This window comes from Euwallacea similis, chromosome 24 (genome assembly GCF_039881205.1).
Source record: "Euwallacea similis isolate ESF13 chromosome 24, ESF131.1, whole genome shotgun sequence".
NCBI lineage: Eukaryota > Metazoa > Arthropoda > Insecta > Coleoptera > Curculionidae > Euwallacea > Euwallacea similis.
This window is the reverse complement of record NC_089632.1, coordinates 2,348,886-2,371,132: the sequence shown is the minus strand read 5'-3', so window position 1 is coordinate 2,371,132 and position 22,247 is coordinate 2,348,886. Positions and strand designations below refer to the sequence as shown.

Below are 22,247 nucleotides of genomic sequence, written 5' to 3'. Positions count from 1 at the left end.
TATGTCGTGATATTCCCAACTAACAAAACATGCAATGAGTAAAAGTAAAATGCTGGAACATTATAATTACCATAATTAGGAATGTATTAAAATATAGATAAAATGATGAAAACTAAATCAATTCAAATTATAAGGGGAATAAGTGTGTTATTACTCAAATGCCATATATTAAGACTTTCGAAAAAGATCTAGTTTTGATCCTTCGAATCACTCATGTGTGGGAAATATTGAACTTGTTAAGAAAATCCTTAAAGGGTTTTTTGAGGAATTTTTAAAATTACCAAATACCAATTTTGATCCTTGACTCAGTAATTTATTGAGAATATCGTGGACATTTTTTGAAAAAGAAGTTTTTTAAAGGTTTTTAGTAAATTTATAGCTTAAAAAAATCCAATTTGGATTACTTGAGTCAGTAATTTCTTAGAAATACTGTGTTTGTTAAAGAAATTCTTAAAGTTTTTTCAAGAATACTTGAGGAATTTATAGTCTCAAAAATTCAGATTTTCGCCCTTTGAGTGAGTATAATATGAAAAACTTTCGGAAAGTATTAAACCGTCCCTACTTAAATTACCCGGAGGTATAAATTTTAGAACTTCCTTTTCATTTTTAGGTTTCTTCATAGTTCTTTGTGAGTCTGTTAAACTTCCTGGTGGCACCACCTGGTACCACCAGACTGTGTCATTAATTTCATTTTTCCAGAAATAAAGCTTCCAGGAATTCTCAGAACGTAAAAGGGTAATAGAGATTTATCTGAATATACCCAAAACTGGCTTTACACGATCATCCACTGGAATACCTAACATAAAACATCCTAATTACAAAGCAATAATATGTTAAGATACCGGTAGAAAACTCCACATCAAACGGAAATGATTTACATTACAGTTTAATACATATTCCAATGCTTTTATTCTTTATGGCAAACCACAAACTTGAATTATTGTAAAAGTTATTGTCATTTTCATTTCTGTGGGTTCGTTCAGTGCGTTTAATAGTGATCATTTTGTTTAAACATAAAAGATTCTAAAACTTGAAGTGTTATATTATTAAATTAGATATCTGATATAGTATATTGTACTTGGGAGAGCCCAATAGTGACCAAAATATTTACAATGGTTCCCATCGTTTTACTTCCTCTGCAGTTTGTGTTTATTCCATCTTCATATTATTTATGTCAGTATTTTATACATATTCTGCATGTTTAATGGGTAAATTTGTTTTGCGTCTATAAACTTTACGATCTTTAATATTTGAGCAGTTTGTTTGGATTGTGCGTTTTATAACAAAGCAATGATTACATACTGCGATAATTGGGCTAGATAAGTTATGCGAAACAAGAAATTTCTCATGTCTTCTTCATCTACAGCATTTTAACGGCATAATAAAACCGACAGGAACAATCAGAAATAACTAAACTTTCTTAAGCAATAAACCTGCAAAACAGCAGCATTTCTCTCATAATGGTCGCTTTCAAGGTCATCGAAGGATGACCAATATGTTGCTTCCGGGCACACACGACCTGTACGAGAAACATCAATTCGTATCTCATTTGAATAACGAAATAATGTTAATGACATTTGTGGTTTTTGAACATACATTACAACACCGCAAAACATTATTTTTCATAAAACGTGCAGTGTTGCCATGTGATTTTCCCGAAAGTTTTTCATGAAATTTTCAGGAAAGCAAATTTGCATGAAGTACTTATGAGTGGAGTTGTAATAATCCTTGAAGATAATTTCCGACATACTTAAAATTTTGACCAGCTTGCCGAAAGTATATCAAGTTTTAAAGTTTTTACATAAAAATTGTAAATTTCAGATTTTTGCCCAGCCCAGAGTTAAATTGCATTTGTTTCAAAATAATTTCATCTCCTTACGAAAAGTTTTAAAAGTTTAAATTGGACAACGTAAACCAAACGAAGTTTTATGAGTTCCATATACATTATAAAAGTAGTTACCGAACACGAGTTTCCTTTTTGTGTATAACAACTTTCTGAAAGAGGAAGTTTCAGTAAAAAATAGCTGGAAACAACGAAAATATGTCTAAAAAAATTTCTTGAACACTGTGAGTTTTTGGCAGTTTTTGAGGTATCTTCTTTTTGATTATTAAACATTATAAATAGGTCACTTAAATACGCTCAATATGTATTTAAGGAATCCAGAAGTATCCTTACAATAAAACCAAATTTCTTGAAAAATCCACTTACATTTCACAGATCTAAATTTCTGGTAGAACCTGCTGTCTTTGACGAGAATATTCACGAATTTTTGCATTTTTACTGGATGTTTCCAGAATTTTTGGAACACAGATGAAATACTTTTAAGAAGTTACTGGAACGCTTTCTTTCAGAGATTAGATCAATTGTCTTAATGACTATATTATTTGATTGAACGCTATTGACGCATCTAGAACTATATGTTGCGGATACAACATTTCTACTCGAAGGGGTTTTCTAGGGTTTTTGAGGCAGATTTACAGAAGAAAAATCCTTATTGGTTTTGAACAAATACATATTTTAGACACTGATTGAATTTTCTTACAGCTTGCAGGATCTGTATTAGTTCCATTTTCAAATAAGACTATTCCAAATTTTGTGCGTTTTTACTCAATTTGAATTGATATAAAGTGAGCAAATGTTATTCAAAAATAGATTCGTAGTAACGAAAAATCTATGAAAGAATTCACAAATATCGTGCCTCAAATCGTAGTAGCGTTACGTGCGGCAGATAGGATAAAATCTGATTGCACTGAAAATCTCAAAACTCACAGTGTCATATTAGAAAGAAGCTGATTGAGAAAAATTCAGATACATTTTTAAAAATTGGTAAATAATAATTTCATGATATTCTCCGCTATTGATTTGTGTACAGGGTGGTGCTTTTTCAATGAATTTATGAAGTATTGACAAAACGGTAATAGATAAATGAAACGGATTGCACATTGTGGGGTCCGATTTTTTAGAGAAAATTTATGACATTATTTTTTTTACGACTATCTTGATTAGTTTTCTATCTACAACGAATTTTTCTAAAGTCTTCCATTTGGATATGACGCCTTATCTTAGCTGTTAAAGATTGCTTTTGGAACAAATGGTCAAATAGGAATGTTTTAGATATTTTGAAAGAGAATTCAGTGGCATGTTTGACGTGTTCTTATAGACTCTCTTAACATATGATATAAAGGTGTTTTTTAATGGAATTTATAATTAGATATTTTAAATCCTACTCTCAGCAGCGTTCAAAAAAACGAATACATTTTTCAAAATGTTTTTGCTTGTTTTATTTATTGTGGTTAACTTATAAGATGTAGAAGAAAATTAGTCACGCTGTCAAATTTCTGTCATAAAATTTTCTGCATATCACGTTTGTGAGACAAGTTGCAGAACCATACACCCTCAGGCCTACTTAGTAATTCCAAACGTTCCAAATATATTTTTTGACGTGAAGAGAAAAATCATAGTTTAATGAATCATGAGAACAGAACATTTGCGCAATTCAAACTATGACAATATTATCTCATTATAGAAATATCTCAGCACAACTTAATCATTCAATTTACGTCACCGTTTTACGTTTCAGCTGAAGGTTTTTAATGAAAAATATGATCGATAACTATAACAATAAATAGGCTCGCTGCCTGCCTATAAAGTTACTTAAATTTATATTTATGGCGTTTTCTATTTTCAGTTTCAGTCAATAAATTAAACCTATCGGGCACAACAGCTTTTAATGTTGAATAATAATAACAAATTCAGTTCAGCCAATTGCGAAACAAAGTGATTTAGTTCATTGTTACGGCATTGCAATATATTGTTACAATCTTGTTTTAATGGGGTAATTGTTGTTATAAATGCAATTATTATTACCTGATGTAATGTTTATCTGATTTGTGTTTATTGTGGACATTTTTAAAGCGGCGAATGCCCAGCGTCATTGTAAGGTAATTATTGTCTTTTATGAAGAATTTTTTAATTAAAATTGAAGGAGTTGTTAAAAATACTTCCGGTCTTAATAATGCACAATTTCCTTCTTGGTGCTAATTATTTTCGCTCATTATCTTTGGCACTTATTAACGTAACCAATTATAGTCTATGGTTATAAATAAACTTTCGACAATATATACACATCCGCTTAAAACGCGTATAGAAATTATTAAATTGCTAATGGTCTTTTACCGTTTTAACCGTTGAAATGATATTAAATTTACTGCACAAATTTTCCAAATTACACATTTTTATAGCTTGCTAATCAAAGATGTTACTACCGAAACGTTTAATTGACTCGGGGAAACGAAGTAGGACGCAGCACATCAAGATTATGTTTTTCTAATAGAAATTATATTATTTCATAAAAAAAGTAAACACGCAAAGGCAGTTTATTATGGCTCTCCTTCTATAATTACTTAAACCGTTTAATACTACGCTTTATCGGAGTGTAGTTTGCAAATTACAGACTAGCTAATACTCCACAAATGAATTTGAGGTCGACGAAGCATTTTGAAAGAAATTATGTTTAATGGTAGTTCCGTTTTAGAAGAAGTCGCTGAGACAAAAGAGCATTCATATTCTGAATTATAGCTACAAATAAATCCCTTTCAATGTAAAATTCTTTCATCACCTAAACGTTTTATCTATACACAGAGGGGAGTAAGGAATAAAAAGGGCGTTCGAATGGCATAAAGGGGGGGAAGTGCACCAACCTATTAGCAATAAATCACCTTCATAATTGGATTTCGGCACTGTACGAAAATTTTATACCCCCAGATAATGTGCACCCTTCTACCTTTTATCACGGACACAGTTGCCAGATAAAAGTGTCATTTGCGTAATGGAAGTTGGCGATTTTAAATTTTATTATTGGGGCGAAATACACACATTTGGCATCGGAAAATAGAAAAATATTCATATTATAATGTGGTTGACCCGAAATCAACTATATTGATTACTGCAACGAAGCAGCTGGTTGGAATATTGAATAATAATCATTATTTGAAGAGGTTTCGATAAATTGTGTTTGATTTAGATTTGATTTGATAAATCTCCAATAAGGTTAATTAATTATAACGAAGAATTAGTTTAATATTAAATTTCAGGGATATACTTTTGTTGTTTTAGTAAACAATTGAAATAAAGAAAACACAACTACACAGCTAAAAAACAGTTTTTATAAAGCTTTTTTTTGAAGATTAAAACACATTTTAGTTCTAATATTTTTCTATAATCGCTATAGCTATTTTAATACATGGAAAACTACTTGTTACAAGGAATTTTAATTAAATGAGTCACGCACTTAATTGCGTGAGAAAATACTATAGCATTCACTCCACATCAAAGTTAGTAATTATAGTGATTACGGCTGCATTGTAGAACATAGATTTACATGTGGTTAAAATTAGAGCGAACATTTTGAATTACATCCCAAAAATGTCTATCACAACTCACTTGAAGGAAATATTTAAATTACAGTACGGCCCTGTGCCCTTTTGTACTGAACAGCATCGCGGCCATGTTACCAGTAGGACCGGATTCTTGTACATCCAAGGTCGACGAAAGGAGAAAAAGAAGTCTGGTGGTAAATTAAGGTGTGTGTGTGTGTGTGTGTGTGTGTGTGTGTGTGTGTGTGTGTGTGTGTGTGTGTATGTGTGTGTATGTATGTGTATGTGTATGTGTGTATGTGTTACAAGATACATTGTAGGAAATAGTTATTAAACTCCGTGCGTGAAATAATGGGTCTGGATACAGCATAATTCGGAATAAAGATTGATTTTTGAAAATCACAGAGGAACACCTTTGCAAATAATAAAGAAATCTTAACTAAACATCTTTTTTGTTGAGCTTAAAAAGCGCATTAAAAACCATGTGCTAAAGCAATAAAACAAGGCTCAAAGCATGTAAGGTATTATTTCAAAACATGTACTGAGTACATTGTCACAAATTCTGAGAAGTCGTATAATACTTTGTTAAGTGGCTTTATTATTGTGTCTAATATTACTAAATTTTACGATGATGGACACCTTGTAAAATCTTGGAAACCCATAATATTATACATATATGTATCCTCTCGATCTAAGTTGATGGTGCTAAAACCGTGTTAAATCGCTAAACAGAAAATTATGCTACATTATGATCAATTTTAGATTAAACTCGTTAGATTCGACTATTATGAGGCAAAAATTTTTGATAGTGAACTTTTATATAGATCTTGAATACTTATAGACCTAATCTCCAGTAGCTAAAACAGAGTTTGGTCTAATATCTTCATCTGTCTATTTTCAGTCAAATTTTCTGGCATATCACATGAGACACCCTCTATTTTACTCTCTCATTAGATTCTATTACTCATTAGAAGCATTTTTTTAATAAATGTTTTCCTGATTCTCAATTCGGATTTTTTAAATAAAATACCCTATGGTTCTCTATGTTTTTAGCTTTTACATTTTAAAGTATGTTTATGATTAACATTTTTATAGAAATCTTTGATAAGTTCTCAGTAATTTTCAGCTCAACAAGAAGAGAATGTTTATTTGGATAATTTTTGAAAATTTTTCAAGTTTCTCACGTCTAATTAATATTTTTCTAATACAACACCCTGTAATTTATTATGTTTTTACATTCTATTGAACAATTGATTTTTTTGTAATTAACGTATCTAATGAAATTTTCAACAGTTTTCCAATAATTTCCAACTGAACGAAAATATGTTTGAGTTAATTTTCAGAGTTTTCCCAAGTTCTCTGGTCATTTATTCATATTTAATAAACGATTTAATCCAAATGCCTTCTTTATGGATCTAGAATTATCATTCAATTTTACCCTTTTCGAGCTACAGAGTGTTTTTTCGAAAACATGCATTTTTCTGTGTGTTTCCGTTTAAAAATGTAATTTCTTTATGTATTAGAACATCTTTAAAGCACAGTTTTTGCACAATGTAAGTTGAATTTGATAGAAAGAATACTTTTAGAATTATTGAGATGAATTATAACTTTTTGAATAGGATAGCCTGTATATCAATAAGTATTTAAGAAATTAGATTTCCAACACTGTGTTTAATAAACAGATCACATCGCCAAGGTTCTGAAGGATAGCACCAATGCAAGACATTATATATCGAAAATTTGTATTCTTAAATTCAAATGACGGTGTTTGAAATACAACTAATGATATCTGAAATACAAATCACACTGATTGATACACAAAGCATATTTTGTAAATTACAACGTGATACTATTTGAATTAATTTTGGACATGCTGGGCTTTAAATAATATATATGATTTAGAGTGTCTTGAGTTTGAGCATGATGCTAGGTTTGCTAAAGTAAAAATAATAGTAATAAAAAGTATGCAGGGCTGTAGTAAGAAATTAGGAGTAATTAATAGGTCAAGTTAAGTTAATTGGGGTGAAGTGTGTATTTAAATCTGTAAAAGTTTGGTTTTTTGACCAACATCTACATAAGCTTGGACAATTTTTTAAGAAGTCTAGAAATCTATATAACGGTTACAGGTTCCAGTAGGAAAAAAGAGGAATTGAAACACAACTTACAAGAAGAATTCCTGAAATAATCGAAATTGATAGCCAAACAGCTTTAAAATATCTGTAGGATCTTGAAAATTATTTATCACGGAGTTCAAAGATTCCAAAAGTGAAGAAGTTAATCTTGTACGATATATATTTTAAGATAATACCATCAAGTTCAAGATATTCTAAGTCAAATGGATTGACAAATAGATGTTGTAAATAACTGATATTCCGTAGTCTAAAGTACCTGCCTTGCATTTATAAATTTGGCCACTTTTGTTGTAATTTACGTATTAAAATGAGTGGCTTAAAAACTAGAAAGAAATACTGAAAAAAATGAAGTTAAGTACATCCGCAAAAAAATTGGCTTTTTTAAAAATAGTTCAGTTTTCATTATAATATGCAAATGAACAGTACGAAAACCAGATTACAGTAGAGAGATACATCTCACATGTCTGCTGTGACCAGATTCTAAATAGGTTCTATATATCTGATGCGGGTTGTTAATTTTTTTTCACCTTTTTTGGAAATCTCCTAATACACAACAGTGTTAAAAAACATATTCTAAATTGCTAATATATATAGACTGGGAAGATACTTGTCAGTCTTTAACGTACTTCCGAATGAAACACCAAAGTAGATAATATATCAATTTCCAAACCAAACAAATATACGACAAAATCAGTACTGCTTTGAATCTAGTAAAGCCATTGTGAATCATTCGCGACGAAAATAGTTCACGGCGAAAATTAAATAGATGTAAATCTGAAAGTTCGGGGGACTTTATTTTAGTCAATTAATTTTAAAACATTCCTACTGAATATAATCAAAATTAACAAGATATAGACACTAGCCAGGACTGACCTCATATTTTTTGGGCGAACGAAATTACTAGCACAGACACAACTGATATATGTATGTAGATAAAACGTAATCAAACGGAATTAAATTAACAACTACCACTTCTAATAAACATCTGAGACGTTAAACTCTTATTTATTTCTACAATCTTAGAATGTATATGGCTATTACAAGAATTATCAGTCGTCGAATTATTTTTATTTCTTTTTGGGAAGGAAATCGTGAGGTTTTTCCTAATTGAACAACATAAAATTCCGTCTGAAAAACAAACACGATAAAATATCTGAAAAACTGAGATTTTTGATATACATACTTATACGAGATGACCGTAGACGTTAAATTCTTATTCATTTCTACGGTCTTAAAATGTACATCGCTATCGCAAGAATTAAATAAGAAATAACTAAGAATTTAACGTCTGAGGTGTTTACCAGAAGTGGTAGGGCGGTAGTTAAGTCTTTAAAATACATGAACTGGTTTGTTCCTCTTGAGTTTTTCTAACTTTTTTGTATAAGGCTGAAATGGGATCTTTGTTATTTTGCTGCAAAAAGAGAAGGATGGTGCATATGGATAAATTACTGAAAATCTCTAGTACTCATTGGACCATGTACCGTGAATACAGGACAGTTACTTAGGTTAGATGTTAGTTCAGGTCGTAGGTGTGGAATGTTCACTTTCATTTCTAGTTCAATTAATTAATATTAATCATAAAGCGGGGCTTGACTATAAACAAACCACGATAATATACATATATTCCGTCTTGTATTATGATTTTAGTTTCATTTATTGAAAGTGTTTTTGCAATAAATATTCCTTTACAATTTTTAAATGGTTTTCTGGCAATTTCTTTACTTGCAAAAAAGATTTTAAGAGAAAATTTTCAGGGTTTTCTTAAGTTTCCTGATCCTTAAGTCAGATTTCTCACATAACATACCCATGACTAGATTCTACTATACATATATAGAAACCATTTATGCCCTGCAACTTTTACAGATACATGTATAAAATGACGATACACACTTTCAAGTCTTATACAATCAAAGCCGTGCTGTTCTAATTCTCTACATTATCTAGAAAATATAAATCAAGACTGATTGGTTGTATTTTAAAACAAGTAATTTCTGTTTACAATTACGCACTTAAAAGCTGCAAATCATTCGTAATTATAGAAACAAAAAATCTAACATCTGATCTCGATTATGATTTAAATATTTAATTACGGACAAGATAAGGTCTAAGAAACGTTAAATTGAAACGTAATTACTGGATAAAATCAGAATTAATTATGGCGGTTTGTATTTTTCACACACAGAGCCTTAAAGAAATCACTTTGACGATTGCTACTGATAAAAAGACACAAAGCGATTATAGACCATTTAACTGCACTAAATTGTTTGAGAAACGAAGATGTTGAGAGACAATTATATTCTGCAAAAGCGGCTTTATTTTATTGCTTAGAAGAATTAGGGAATTAGGAAATAAATGGCATGTTTGATGGAGATTGTAGATAATACAATAACAGTTACTTATATGGAAAAACCATTATTGCGTTCATATTACTCAGCCCTTTTGTGTCTCCGACCGAGATATTTTAGCTTGCAAAGTTACAATAAAACTGATTGAGATCGTAATGATACCAGATGTTCCAAAAGTTCCGTATGGTGAAAGTAATTATTATTATTATTGTGAGCAATGTTACAACGGTTTTAAAGTGCACCATCAGGTACTTGGCCATTTCACAAAACAAATTTCAAATTTCGAATTGAAATAATTAACAGAGAAGATATTTTCTGGCCTGCAGCATGCACCTAACAACCTTTTATTCTAAAAATAACGACCACTCTTCAACTTGTTGCAGCAGATGGTGTTTTGGTTTCATACCATTTGGGTACTCACTTGCTGCCAGCGTTGTCAGATTTTGCCGAAAAGAAATAAAGAACAAGATCTACTCGTAGATATTTTTATCGCTAGAAGTCTAAAATGAGCAGCTTAAATTCCATTCTTGGCCTAGACACCAGAACTGACCTGTTATTAACAGGTCTATTTATTTTTTTTACAATGGAGATAATAAAGGCGAGATAAGATAAACAATGTTTATGGTGCCCTTGAATTGCTGTAGGTAAATTGGTTGGTGTATTCATAAAAATTAAATATTTATTTATCTAATAAAAGTTTTACTAAACGCTATAAAAGACAGCAACTTCGTAATCCCATGGAGAATTCTCTAAGTTGCCAATATCAACAAGTGATTGAACAATATATGCATATTTAACCTCCTCAAATATAGAATCATTAACCGCTTTTGCTACTAAAATAAATTCCAAAACTGGTTTTAAATTTTCTATAGAACTTTTCTTTTGTCTTGAAACCAGTCCGAGAAAGCTCATGAGATACTACCAGCTTTATGTTGACTTTAGGTCCATGTTAAGGGGGCTTGCCTTGTATTCAGTTTACATTTTAGCTAAGCGCTCGTAAATCGAATAAAGTTTTTACAAAACTTATTCCCTTAGAGCTAGAAATAAGAATTCTTGAGGTCACCTGATATTTTTATGTGCACAAATCAGCCGATGTGCATCAATAACAATTCTTCAAATAAAGTTTATTACCTTTCATTTGTTGATTACACATTAATGCATTTTGTATAACTTTGTCACTTTTTTCAACACTCAAATAGGAATTTAATAACGTATTACGCCATCGACGTTGAAACGATTACTAATTTACCGATCACGAGTCCATTAAAAAAATTGCCTTTTAGTTAATTAGTTGGCGACTGGGATGTATGTTTATATTATGATATTGATTTTAAGTCATCGTAACTAATTACATACTAATTAGGAAATGTGCCTAGAAAATAATTAATATAAAGGCGAACCTGCAAATTTCATATTATTAACATACCATCGTTTAACTTTAATTTCATTGAACATTTTTTATTTTATAAATAGATATATTTATTAAAGGAAAACAAGGTTTTTATGTCTACTTATTTTTGTTATTAGGCAGTTTTCTAACTTTATAATGAAACTATCATTCTTTTTATTATATTTCGTTATTCAACCACTTACATTAGCTCACAAAATGTTCTTATTGCAATGCACAACACCACATAACTGACGGCAGTGTGTATTTTCGATCCCAAAGTTAGGTAGAAAGACATCAGAAAGGTCAGGTCCCTTTATTCCTCTACAGACTCCAGATGGGCAGAAAGGGACCTTTACGGTTTTCAAACTTAACGGTACTGAAGATACAAAATTTAAATTGTATTAACTGATGCGGAGTATTAGGAATATGTAGTTAATAAATGGTTTAATTAGCCGGATAGGTAAGAAATACATATACCGGGTACTTGTATTTTTTACTCTTTAGACAGGGCGAAAACTAGTACACATTATTTTTTATTTTATTTTTTAATTTTAGAAGTTAAAGGAGGCATTATTGAGATGCCTGTAACGCTGTTATTTTAGGTACAATATCCTATATAGTGTGTTCTAAATTGGTTCTACGTGCATGGGAATGTTAGTTTCCATAAGGGATACAGTTTCGTTTAATTGGGCAATGTTTTTGATAATTTTATAAGAAACTTATACCTACTTTAAAAATGCTTTCGGTTTTACTATTTCCCAGAAAGTTGGAAAGAAGCGAAGCACTGCATTTTTAACTTAACTTTACTTAGCTTCTAAACCAAGCTCAACGTGGCTTTGAAGAAAAGACCTTAGCAGGACACTTTTTTTTACATAGAATGCGATGACGTTATAAAATAATTCTATCGCCATTTATTTCTGAATTGTGTGTAGTAACTTTGTAATTCTTATGGACGCAATCTTGAATTTTTACATTTTCGGAAACCGCTTTTTTTGCCTACTGTTATATTTTAAATTAAATAGAAATGTCATTGCAGCAGCCGCACCGTATGTACTGTAAGAGTATTATATACTACATCATCTAATGAATGAATTATAGTAAATTGTATATAATTCACTAGTTGTGAAGAATCTATAATTTTTCCAGTATCCTTAGTGGAATAAATCATAATAAAGACGGTTTAAATATATAACCCCCATATACTTACATACATACATAACTTGTTATGTTGCCCATATGACGTGACTACTGCAATTGGGTTTCCATTTAATTAAATTTAGACAGTGATTTTTCACAGTAATTTTAAGAAGACAAAACATTTTAAAGCTACCATAACATTCCTACCAACAACTATAAGAATAAAAAGGTTTTTTAAGCGCTTTTCGAAAATGTAAATAATTCAAGATGGCGTCAATAAAAATTTATAAAGTTACCACATAAAAATGGAAAACAAATGACGATTAATTAATTGTTGATACGTCATCATATTCTACAACGGCAAAATTTAATGCAACTTTTAAAATAGGCATCAGTTTTATCTAAAATGTTCCTCATTTTTATCTAAAACTTCCTCACACACTAGCTGTCTATCTCTTATGGTAGCTAAGATTTTCATACGGATGTGCAAACCCAATTTGGGGCACACTGTACATATTTTCATTTTTTAGTCCTTAAGACATGACCAAGATCACTGTGTATATTATTTTTTTCAAACGGAAATAATAATAATTTTAGCAATTCGTTATAAAAATTGTCTTCAGGTATACTCTGATATTCTAATTACTAATTAACTCTCTAAGCTTTCAATGCTTGCATCTTTGCTCTTAAAATTTCTAAATATTAATAATGCTTAATTATAAACGGTGTTATGTGCAGCAATTGTTTTCAATTTGCCTTCAATACTGTTCCATTCCTATTGAACTTAGAGACATTTAAGAGTACCTATATAGGTTTTAGAAGTCAACTGAAGATTAATAGCTAGGAACTTTGTTTACTCGAAACTCATAGAGATTACTCACAGTCACTTGTTAATTAACAAAATTTACGAAACCAACAAGGCAAATAATTAAAGGAAAATAATTACTCGGCTTGTATAATTTAGAATTTGTTAACGTTATTAATTAACCGTCCAAACAAGTTAGATTTACTGCGAGCACCTGTTCAAACATATTAATTGATAAAACGCTGGTAAAACACGGATAACACATACATTAAATACGCTTGTTGTTTGCAGAAAACCATACAGAATTACTTAAAGTGTCTTTTGACAATGATATACAAATAAGACCATGTTTGGCTACTTTCAGTAACCGGTAGCCATTTTACCGTGTCAAAATAATTGTTGAGTTTCTTTTTTTTCATCGGTAACTGTAATTTGCTATTATTGTATAGCTCAACAAAGTCCAAGAATGCCTATTTGCATCGGTTCCTCAAGGTTGGAATTCACCCAAAAACATCTCATTATTATATATTTTTCTGTTTTGTTGCTTACTTGGCCTGCACGCCTTCCGGACTTATATCTTTATAGATGTTTCTCTTTAATAAAAAAAATGATAAAATTATTGAAACTGAATATATTACCTATATGATCTTTTGCTATAAATAAGCTTCATCTGTGGCAACATCGGGACCTTAAACCAGTCGACTGAAAACAGGTATTTATAGGCGGCATGTCAGGGTCAAAGGTGGCCTAGTACAATGTGCGGGTCAGAGACCCTTTCAGGTGCAAAAGAAGAAGGAAAAAATGAAGAAAAGAAGAAAAGAGTTCTCGGGATTGAGGTAGGGAGAGCAGCTGCAGCATGGACAAAATAAACGACTGGGAGAAATATAATGTCCTTGCGTGGTTAGAGAATATGCCATGAATATTGGTTAATATTCGTAATGGTATAAGCTACTTACACATTAAGATAAAGATAATTTTGTCATAATTTCTTGGAGGATGTTATAGTGAAATGGCGTTGAAAAGGTGATCTGTAGGGTTCCAGAGAAATTTTTATTTTGTTTCTATCTACAATAGTTTCACCGATAATTCAGTATTTAGTTCTATCTTTTGCCATTTTAAGTAATTCTCATCTTTTTAATTTTGGTACCTTATACAAAGGGAAATAAAAAAATGTTAGAGTGATTGGCAAAAATTTCAGGCAATGCATGCAATTTTTCTATTCATATACGGTTTCATTTCTACATGTTATGGCTTACTATCAAATCCTAAAAAAAATAAGTAACAGGTACACAATGAAATAAGGAGAACGAAAAAGTATCTAAATCGAACAGTGAATTTAATTTCTTTCCTATGAAATGGTCAGCGGCGCACTACAAACTAGTTAAGGAGGTAAAAGAGTATCTGACCCCATGGAAAGTGTCATCCGGTAGATTTTAATAACAACTTGATTAATTTGGTAGAGTTACCCTAAATAAAGATACTTATGTTAATATTAAAATTTAATATCTCAAAAACTGTCAAAATAATAGGCATTATTTGGAAAAATATTTAACACTATACAGGCTCCTGCCTTGCACAGTACTACGCGTACTACCATACATATCTGTTTTCGTGAAAATGTTTTTTAAGGGAAATTTTTGGCATTTTCGTCTAGCTAAAATGCTGTTTAGAGTGATAAGTGTAGATTAAACATATTATTTCAGAAACTGCTTTGTATTTTTTTCTACAGAAATATTTTTAAAGGGTTTTGGTGTACTTTGACATGTTATTTTTGTGCAGGGGCCATGCTAGTTAAATTATCCCTTCGATTATATAACTCAGTCAGGTAACAGCCAATAAAACCCGAGGAAACGCATATTTCTGGCCAATAAAATATTACTTATTATCAATATAACTATCTGTTGATAGTTACACCGGTAGAATTTTCACATCTCAACAATGTGTCAATTCTGACTAGTTTTATACCCAATATGCGTTTAACTTTTTTCTATAGTTTTCTTCTATGATCGGCAATTGCTTCTTCATAATTTTAATATAATATATTTAATACTATAATAATTTTAACTTATACCACTCGTGTTACATATGTTTTATTTCGAATATACGTTACGATTTTTGTGCAAAATCAGTATAAAAAACAGCGCACCGCAAAAGTTGTTAAAAAAATACCACTTAAATTTCGCTCTTGTGGTATGTTAAAAGGATTTTTTACTTGTAAATTTCCATGACCATTTTGCGTAAAATTACTTAACTTATATGTAAAAAATCCACCACTAGTGGTGTAATTACCAACTACTTGCAAATCTATTAGCATGTGCTCCAACATGTTTATTATCTATCTCTCAAAAAAGTTGTTGTGTCTTCATATTTACCAAAATTCGATTTCGATTAAGGAAAAGTTTGTCACATGCCATCTCCTTTTATCTGTTTTAAATTTGTTGGGAAATTTGCAAGGGGCATTCGTGTAGATAATTTAATAATTTATTTTTCAAAGTCTAGACATGAATTTGCTTTAAAAGAGGGATTAATATCAAAACTTCTCTATTGCATAGCGAAAATGAAAAGCCCGACGGATGCTTCTGGCATTTTTCCTCATTATTATTCTATTGATAATGATTTGGAAAAATATGTGTGTGTGTACTTCAAATAAAAACTATGTCAACCTTCATTTAAAGTTGCTAAGGGCACGTGGTTTGAAAATAGTCGCTTATTTCCAGAAAAAGAGTTTAGGAACCGTTTTTTACTTTTTGATTTAATTTTTTTAAACGATTTGAAATGAAACATTTTTTTTTTTCAGATTACGGTGTGAATAGGTGCCTACTGTTGCTGCTAGAATAAGACATGGTAGGGAAATGGTAAGTAGTGCTTCGACGGAACACAAATGAAGACATATTTGGCCAAACCCGGCGAGGAGGGGGGGATTAGGCAGGGATTATAAGTAATCGGTAAGTAATCAAATGAATTATATTAGGTACCCATTGAGAAGTGTTGATTGAATCTTGAGCCACAGTCGAGTCCAAGATTATTTGAGAAGTTCGTAATGCACTTAAAAAAATACTTTGAACCATGGCCCAAACGTTATTAAATTATCAAACGAAAAAAAAACAAGTTTCGCAAAACCGAAATGTCGGAACTGAAAATTAAATACACAGGTGGATAGCTCGCTTAAAACTGTCCAGAAAAATATTTTAAATTGATGTATGTGTGTAAGTGGAGAAGTTTGATTTTGGTCGCTGTGATTCTTTAAGAACGTAGATAGAGAATTAGCAAGTGACAAGTGTAAAATGTAATTTTTCTTTAAATTATATATTATTGACAAGATATTCAATATCAAAAATCAACTTAGTTCTGGATAAATGTTCCGATTTTTTATTATATAGTAAATATGGATAACACATATTTAAAGAAGAACATATAAAAAAAACTAAACAATAACAAAAACCACTTAGAGTAATCACCGACACATAAAACAAAATTAAGAAAAGAGAGCTTAAATTACGCACAACGATTAAACACTAATTTGTACTTCATTCAGGTATGTTACTTTGTGACCATGTGATTTCGAAACGTAAACGTGACATTCTAGGTATTGTCAATTAAAATTGAATTTTAAAAGTACGATTTTACCTTTTTCCAACCAGGCACAATCCCGTACGAGCACTCATTACTTTTTTATTTAAAACTTTCAACTCTACACAAACTTTTCCAAACTTTGTCCACATTTTCACTTGAAATTTGATATTTTTCACAATTTTTCCCATACGACGACGGAACGATAAATTGTTCTAAAATCACAAGTCGACTTCTTGATACTGAATTTAGTCAATTTCTGTTTGCATTTTCTTTTTCCAATATAAGTAAAAAATTCCATAATCGAAATATCAAATGAATCAGTCGTAAAAAGAGCAGCTTATAAACTGCTTATCGTTCACAACGATTTATATGTTACATGTGTTTTTTGATTGAATCACTTTTAAAGTATCGTATTTTTAAAATGTATGAAAGAATTTGACTACGTTTTGCAGTGTTGTGGATCCTATTTAATGAAATTTTTGCTGAAATATTGAGCTTTAACTTTAGGATGGGGAAAAACACACGTAAAAAAATTAATCGAAAGTTCTTCATCATGAAATTATTAATCATGAACAAAAGTCTGGTATGGCAATAGGAATACCATTTTTCCTTGTGAAAACAATTATTTTAGAAATGTTTTCAGACAGCCTTTAGTGGATTAAAATAAACTTATTACACAACTCTTATACATAACTTTATACATCAAATCAAAGGACATAGTAAGACAGAAAAAACACAAAGGCAACATGAACACACAAAAATGCGTCATAACCCTTAAAGAACATTAAAACTAGGAGAATTTCATAAGTCCCATGTATACCAGGATAGATGCCTTTGATAGCAGTTAAAGAATTAAATAGAACGATCATTGCGAATCATTATTAAAGAAGTTGTTGTAGTAGTTAACACTAATACTAATAAGTAAATATAAATAATAATATGGTTAATGTCAATACTGCAGTTCTGCAAATGAATATTTTCGGGAGGGGGTCTCTTTGGTTGCCTGTTACTGGGAACGGGTAACCGACCGAAGCACAACTTCCACTTTCACCACAAAAGGAGAAAAAAGTTTATGGTGCCACCTACACTACCACTCACTACATGACAGTTACACTAGTACTTTATCTTATGAATCTTTCAAACAAAAGAACACTGGATTATTAGTTTATTCCGTATTACAAACATCTTGTTTGTTATGCTACCACCCTAGTAAATCATCTAAGAAACGATATCGGTACGAAAACATACGAAAAGCTTTGTAGTTTGAGTTTTATAAAGGTATTAGACATAGGTCGAAAGATAGTGACGATACCATGGCTTTAAGCATTCACAAAATTTTATAGCTTTTTTTTGCGGACGTATACCTTACCGGTTTAACCACAGAAACATTACGCGAAACGAAATAATGTACAGTGTGTTCAATATAAAGTTATACTAAATATCAAAGATTCCCTAGAAATCATGAAAAGAATCCGAAATTCTTTTAATTAGGCAAAATCTATGAAACTGGACTTTGCATATAATTAAATGTATGTAAATAAATACCGAAAATTTATAAAATATTGTATATATAAAAGTGTCAAAAAAATTGGACCTTTTACAAGTAGAACGTATTTTCCAAATAGTACAATTTAATTGTCTCTTCCTGTGAATCTATGCAATTCCTATAGAGCTCCTATACCTATCTTTAACAGTTTTTGAGACAATGACATCTAAAGTTTTACATTTTTACAGATTACGGATCTATAATTCTCAAAGGATTAAAAAAAAAAGTTAGTCAAACGCAAAATTGAGCCTCAAAGGAAAATTAATATTTTTCTATATTTTGTTTTCGATTCCAGATTCTACAAACCGTAGTTTATTTTGTATTACGCGTGCAACATTATTGACAGAATGTATAAAAAAATATTTATTATCCATCTACATACTTTTACTAAGGCAACAATAATATACTTTATGAATTTTGTTTTAAAATGCTTTTGGTTTTTTCAGAACAACTCCAAAACGCCAACACTTCAAATCGTTTTAAGAACGGTATTGAATGGCCATTACACTTCCTTGAACTTTTCTCTTTTAACGATTTTTTTCGCTCTTATGGTTTCAATATATCCAAATACTATGTAGGTGCAATTTGAGCCCCACAGATGCATGGTTTCATTATTTGTGTATTTCTTAACCTTAATCTATTAAAAAATATATACATTTCGACAGAAAAAATCTTACAGGTAAGCTTTACCAAGACATTCTACAAGGCAAAAAAAATATCTATTAATATATCTGGCTTCAGTTAACTTAAAATATATTTTTTTGGAACAATTGTATTTGTTATTTATTTTCATATTATATGTGAGTTTTGAGTGAATTTGAGTGCGCAAACTCAAGGATTTTCGCACATTTTTAAAACATTTTTACAGCCAATGGCTTCAAGGTAAACCGGGAAAAAATAGTGACATAACTGATTTCATGTCAAGAAAAGTTGGTCATAATTCTTAGATAGGAAACTTTATCAAAGAATATATTTCCCAGTTTCTAATATTTTAAAACAATTTTTGACATAAAACCTAGCCCAGACCTGCTCTCCGTTATTTATTCCTTCCTTCTCTTTCTCATTTTTATTTACGATAATTATACGGTTTTCGTTTTTCATCATCCATCATCACGATAAGACGCAATGGCTGGTTCTTAGGGATTTTATCTGGTTTCGAATTGAGTCCTCTTAAAAAAAGTGTTTGCCCACCCAATCATTTTAACATATCATTATTATCGACCTCCAATTAAGTAATTCCATCTGCAATTTACAGATACCTAATATATTGTGCATCTGGTAAAAGGATATTATTAATGTCAAAATTTTATAATAAAAAATAAGTGTTTAAAAAATGCCACAGATCGCTATAATTTCAGAATCGTTACTTTCAATCATTCTCAGAATTGTCTTCTTTAATAACAAGAGAATTAATGTTTTCCTTCAGTAGATCAGAAATTTCATGCTACTGAAAGTGATTAATTAAAAAAAACAGATTTTTGTTCTTTTAGATGCCTTCAAAATGGAAATTAGCAGATTGGAATGCAGAAATGTTCTACTGTTTAAATTTATAGGAAACATGAAGAATATTATATAATGTTCTTATTATATATTAGTATTATAATAAAAAATGCATTACAGAAGTAGTAGCAGAGCTTCTGAAAAGATTATTTTAAAAAATGGTATTTTAGGTCTTTTGGATATTTTCAAGATTTTGAATTTCTTCAAGATGGAAATTTGCAAACTCAAATTCAGAGGTGCTGTAGTCGGGGAATTTGCTAATGTGGATGAAGCTGAGAATAAATTTGTTTCAATCTCTGCAATATCTTGATACTATGTAGTTACTTATATGATATCAGCATATGATTTCAGGTTTTTTATGTCCGCAATTCAATTTGCTGTTTTTCAATTTGTTTTAACTTGCTGAAGTCGTCCTTTTTTACGACTTTTTCAGGTTCTCTAATAGTATATATGTGCATTTAAGTCTTTTTACTGGAGTTTTTAGCCGCTGAAAGATAATTAAACCTTAATTTCAAGTTTCTTGCAGAAGATGCAAAAAATTCCAAAAGCCGGAAGAGAGATATATTATTACATATTCGGACATAAGTGTCGTAAATAATTAAGATACATCAAATTTCAATCAATTATCAAGGAATTTAAGAATACTTGGTATCAAGTCAGGCATTGCTTTGGGAAAATTAATGAGTGGTTACCGGATGGTACTTAACAGAAATATGACTCTTTGATAATGTGCATCGCCCTGTTTCAGTTTGCTTTGTAGAGCTCCTGGCGGGAAAGTTTCCAACTTGTTATGTGTAACTAATTTCGCATAAGGAAGACCCTTAAGAAAGGAAATATATATATATAGAATATAAAGTCAAAACGTCAGTCACTCTTCAAGAAGAAGACACGAAGTTACAGTGTCCTTTACCTACAATACTTACTAAATGAACTTAATTATTTTTCAAGTAATTCCATTTTCAAGTCAAGTGCCTCATAACAATGTCAAACTACTTGTATCCCACATCAACTTTTTACAATTTCCGCCCAAAAGGTCCTAGTTAACTGACCTTCAATTTAAACTAATAGTTCCGGTGACATTCTCTCCAACCAACGAAAGGTTATAAATAAGGGCAGTCTGATACGGATCAAATGTAAGGTATTTCGAAAAGGTTAGAAACAGTCCTATACTCCGACTATACTTGCATAATTTACAGGGTGTTTGTGTTAGACATTAGATATTCTCTTAAAACACTCTATTTTTTATAATAAAATTACCATTAAAACCTAATATACCGTCTCAAGAAACGCAATTAGGGTGTAATAAAATTCACTACCGTCATGTTCATTACAGTTTTCATGTAATCAAGATGCGCTCTAAAATCCGCTAAGAAATTCGTGAGGCCATTATTACCCAACGCACGTGCCAGAAATATATTTTCACTTCATACAGACAATCGCGACAGACAATGAATTCTAATGAGCACATTAACGCGGAAACTGCAAGAAAATAGAAAAAATGATGGAAAAATTACACCAGAAAGGTTGGGAATTTTAACTTTTGAGGTTGAGGGAATAACGATAAAAACATTATCTTTCTGGATATTTCATTTGGTGATATTTACGTAGTTTAATCAACTAACCAGGGAACATAAACGTATTCAATAATTTGATCTCGTGAGCCTTTAAAACTAAATATCCTAGTAAATTACACCACTTACTAAATTTTCCGGGGTTATTACCCATAAACTCCGAATAATTACCATAATAATTTAATCGCTCTTTCGATTTTATGCCTTTCGAGCTGATAAATTCCCAATATTGCAAATTTACCATTATTAAAACCCATAATGTAAAAGCGAAGAAAGATAATCTTCAAAATTAATCTTTATTGATGAGCCTTTCGGTCGTTTATTATTGACTTCTTAGGTTAGGTTCGCATAATGTGCATATTAAGAATGTTGAATTAAATTCGAATGTTATAAGTGAGTTAAACCCAATTAAGCATATTGAGCTGATAAGAAAATAATTAGGAATTTTAAATACTAATATTTAGATAAGAGAAATACCTAGTTAAAGTTATTTTCAAAAATGAGAATTAAAGAGTCATTTGTTTTCATTGAATACTTACCAAAATCGCACGTATTATCGGTTAAAAGGAGTTATATTTAAAACAATTTCCTAACAGAATTTCTCTAGCGACCAAAAAAGGATATATTTTTAAATAGTCCACTCTGTATATTTTTGCATTTACCAAAACGATATATGTATTTTTCCCTTAGTTGTCTTTAATCGTTTCGAAAATTGAGAGCGTAGAAGCAGCGCCTTCAAATAAAAATTCTTGAAAAACTTCGTCAGCCAGAAAGTCCCTTTTTAAGTAGTTCACCTTGTATATTATTGCATATGTAAAAGATATACACTGGGATGTATAATGGGGATTATTTTTCGTAAACATGTTTATATA

The 22,247-nt window shown here is 30.6% G+C and overlaps 1 protein-coding gene across 4 annotated transcripts in view; it reads right to left on the bottom strand.

Annotated features, from left to right (window-relative positions):
* The window catches only part of LOC136416624 (TOX high mobility group box family member 4), a 94,610-nt gene that overhangs the window by 45,852 nt on the left and 26,511 nt on the right, over nt 1–22,247 (bottom strand). The window contains exon 1 of one of the 4 annotated variants that reach the window (XM_066401897.1): nt 11,447–11,468. The exons of 2 other annotated variants lie outside the window; for them this stretch is intronic. The gene's annotated coding sequence lies outside the window, so the exon portion shown is untranslated. Of the gene's footprint in view, nt 1–10,274; nt 10,300–11,446; nt 11,469–22,247 lie in introns of those variants that run through there. One more of the 4 variants, XM_066401895.1, reaches the window with a different exon arrangement.